At 40.9% G+C, this 3,955-nt stretch overlaps 1 long non-coding RNA gene across 3 annotated transcripts; it reads left to right on the top strand.

Moving 5' to 3' along the window:
- The first annotated feature begins 549 nt into the window (after positions 1-549).
- Positions 550-3,467, top strand: LOC109782315 (uncharacterized). Of its 3 annotated transcripts, none has more exons than XR_012181440.1 (7): positions 550-877; positions 996-1,236; positions 1,312-1,413; positions 1,526-1,620; positions 1,749-1,861; positions 2,305-2,473; positions 3,127-3,467. It is a non-coding gene; the product is annotated as an uncharacterized lncRNA (long non-coding RNA). The 3 variants fall into 3 exon arrangements; XR_012181441.1 differs by having other exon boundaries at positions 661-936; positions 1,164-1,236; XR_012181442.1 differs by lacking the exon at positions 550-877 and adding an exon at positions 2,160-2,223 and having other exon boundaries at positions 954-1,236.
- Positions 3,468-3,955: the final 488 nt, after the last annotated feature.

Genomic DNA, 3,955 nt, shown 5'->3' with positions numbered 1-3,955 from the left:
AGTGTGACACTTCTCAAGAGAGACGTCAAGAGACCATGTTTGCAAAGATATGAGAAACATGAAATGAGCGTGCGAGTGAGCTGGAGAAAAGAGAATGATAGCTACATGAAGGAGCATGCGAGAGAGTTGGGCGTGAAAAGAGTCAACATAAAAAGGATTCAAATATTTCAATTCGAGATAATGATACATGTAATTCATACTCGAATCAAAATTGATCTATCAAACATGCATACTCATATGAATTCACGCGCATCTATCTATCTATACCTTCTTCTATATCTATATCTATATCTATCTATATATATACTAATTAGAGACTCCCTAAAAATTACCACATTAATTATAAATTATGAGCCGTTTATCTCTGGTGGGACCGAGTTATTACGGTGGAGATTAACCCATGTAACTTTTGCTTAATGATGTGCTTAATTCGGCCAAAAATACACCGAAGGCCCACGGTCCTTTCACCAGGGTTCTACAAAAAGAAGGCCCACGGTCCTTCCACCACGGTTGCTAAAAAAAGTCCTCCTCCCGTATCCCTAACCTTCTGAAGCCCACCACCACACCCGTCGCTTGCCATGGATCGCGCCGCCGCCCTACTCCCCACCGTCGTCGCCGCCGCCCTACTCCCCACTGTCGTTGTCGCTCCCTGTCTCATCTGCCGCCGCTGCCCACCACATCCACCCTCTATCACATCCCACCGGCTCCACCGCCACCGTGAACCATCTCTCGCATTAGTCCTCTCTCTTGGACCAGCACGCTGCGGCGGATGCTTCCGGTCGCGTGGTGGCGACGTGGCTGGTCGCCTATAAGCTACAGCAATGGTTCCCTGTTGTGCCCCTCCACTCATCGGACCGCTGAGGCACGGATGTACCCGGTGAGGATCGTGCTCCGCGTAGCAAATTCGGCCGTGTTCTGAGTGGTTGCTCGGCAAAGGTAATTTTCTTCTCTGAAGTTCTCTCACGGACCGTGTAATGGATTTGCGGGTGTGCTAGGTGGAGTGCCACTGGATTGCCATGTTAGTGGGCAGAATCTCCTCTCCTGCACACACGAACTTGGATTTGGCAAGGAACTGGGTCAATCTACTATCCTTTGGCTTTGCAATGGTGATTAGATAGTTCTGTTTTTTTCAAATCATGGTGCTTTAGTTAGTTTGTTAACAGGTAGAAGAACAATTGATCAGAAGGCCCATAATCTTTTCATGGATGTAGAAGAAACAGAAAAGATCCTTTCACGGTTGTACAAGGAAGCCCTAAAATATCTACCTTCTCCACCTTCGCTTCCTCTAATCTGTACTTTATCCCTCCCCAGTTGAAAAACAAATCCACGTGTCTCTCAAAACCAAGTTGAGGCATGGATCCCGTGTAATCAAGGAGCTTATTGCGTCAAGATTATTTTCCTCCTCTGGATCAGGTTCGTTTTCCCACAGTTTTTGTTCTGAATTTGTTTTCCTTCTGGTTTATACTTGAATCCACATTAACTTTAGATTCGGGTTCAATTTGTTTTCAATCACCCCTTCGGATAGTGTTGTGCGCTCAAGGGATTCAATCTAGAATCTTCTCACCTACAGTACAACCTATGGATGCCCGAGATCGGTCGGGGCATAACTATGCTCATCAGGTGAGTTTATAAATTAAGAAACATGTTGTCTAAACAAACATAAACATTAAGGAACCTAATGTCAGTTGTCAACATGCCGCTGGTTAAGCCACTCCTAAATCAATTTTTGTATGGGTAAAACATGCCAGGGACCCTATATGGCAGGATTAATATCTTTTCTTGATTTCTTTTGTTGCTGCTCTGCCACAATCTCCTGTTCAAGGAAGTACCTTGCCAAGCTGGCATGTCCTGGCCGTTGTAGGTAAGAGAATTGACTTCTGATGAACTTTCTTATATATCCTCTTTCAGTTAGATAGTTATATTGTGAAACACTTGACAACGAAGCTCTCTGTCAACTATTAGAGTATTGATGGTTTCTGTCGTAAATCTGAATGTTTTTGCGGGCAATTGGTTTGTAAAAGCAATGGCACGTGACAACTGCTAAAGCATTGAGTGTCGTTGCTGTTGCACTCTCTATAAGTATGGGGATTGATTTTCTGTCAATTGTGCGTTACAACTGACAACTACTAAATTTCAATGCCCATTTTTGACAATTTTAGGTTAAATAGAATGGCGTGTGAAATAATTGGTGTTATCAATTAGGAGTAATCATGGCATTGTTGGGTAATATAGCAGTTATGCTCTGCATTGATATTGCCGTCAACACAAAGGAACTCTCGCATATGTTTGCTTTGTCTCCAACAGGGAAATAATGTGTGCGTACATATCCACTGGAACGTTACCCGCGCTCCGTACTCGGCTCCAGCGACACACACTTATCTAACAAAGTGCTCACAACTTCCCAGCAAATGCTGCTCACTGACTGCCTCCTCCATTCAATGAGGAAAAGTTGACTGCTTGAGAAAAAGAAGCTGTGAGTTCCCCACATCTACTGAACATCGTTTTGGTTACTTCGTTTCTCTTCCTGCAGTTTTTGCATGGGCTGCAGATGTGATGCTTTGTATTGGAACAAGACTGATATGATTTGGGTTTGCTGCATGTACATTCGACTTAGTTGTACTCAGGAATGTTTTAGAAAATAATTCACAATAACATGGATGTCAGATTTATCAACTACTGTCGCTCTTGGTTTTGAAGGATTTGATTATGGGAGTTTTAGTATGCCCTGACAACGTACAATAGATGTAGACACCATTGTCGCTTTCTTATTTTATGTGATTCGGATATTTTAAAACCTTATCTGTACCATTGAATTATGTAATTATGTAGGTTGCCCGATATGTTCATCGATGCTGTGGACAACGATTTTGATTATCATTTCCCATATGTACCTAATTAGGTTTGCAATTACACTTTGTTTTATCATCTGTATCTAGAAAATCAGATTGTGAAGCTTACAATTTATTAGTTTTTCTGTGGTTTCTCTTTATTTTAATGGTAGTCCACTACTCAGGATTATAAGAGCCATCATCTTTGTGAGCATTTTTCCTTCAGGTGTTGCTAGGTGTTAGTATGGTTCTACAGAGAAAGATGCACAACATGCCTAATTTTGTACTTACCTTGCAGTTCTGTGGATCTACTACAATTATATGATGTCCTCAAATGAGACCTTTGCAAGCATGCCAAGATATCAGCATATATATGTAGCGCACCTTTGGTTCAATCGTACATTCATAGTAGTTTGATGTACTACGTTTTGGTTGGCAGAGAGGATTCTTATGGTGACAGGTGACACATGATTCAGTGTATTTTGTTTTGTTTTGTTTTCAGGCCGATGAAATTGCTGGACTAGAAAAAGAATCTGTGTGTATATAAGTAATTTTCATTGCAACGTACACTTACCTCTACACAAGGCATTGTTGTAATAATAATTTCTATATTCTAATAAGTTTTGGTTGGACACTTGAGCTCCGTTATCAGTTCAGTAGATCTACTACAATTATATGATGTCCTCATATTAGAACTTTGCAAGCATGACAAGATATCAACATATGATTTTCGCCTCTGTTTTTATGTTGTGAATATCTGTAATTTCCTAAGACTTTGCGTCAGGATTGAGAGCATGATAATTGCAAGGATTTCATTTTCAGTTTTGAAAGGTATTGGTGAGGTTCCAGTCCATTACTGCAGGGCACACCTTTGGTTATATCGTACATTCATAGTAGTTTGATGTACTATGTTTTGGCTGGCAGAGAGAATTCTTATGGGGACATGATTCACTGTATGTTTTCAGGCAGATGAAATTGTTGGACTGAAAAGAAATCAGTGTGTATAGATGGTAATTCTCATTGCAACGTTCACTTTACTCTACAGAAGGTGTTGTTGTTAATAATAATTTCTATATTGTAATAACTTGTGGTTGGACACTTGAGCTCCGTTAGTAAGTCTTTACTAC

The sequence above is a fragment of the Aegilops tauschii genome, chromosome 1 (assembly GCF_002575655.3).
Source record: "Aegilops tauschii subsp. strangulata cultivar AL8/78 chromosome 1, Aet v6.0, whole genome shotgun sequence".
Taxonomy (NCBI): domain Eukaryota; kingdom Viridiplantae; phylum Streptophyta; class Magnoliopsida; order Poales; family Poaceae; genus Aegilops; species Aegilops tauschii.
Note: the sequence above shows the minus strand (reverse complement) of the source record. Positions and strands in the feature narration are given on the sequence as shown.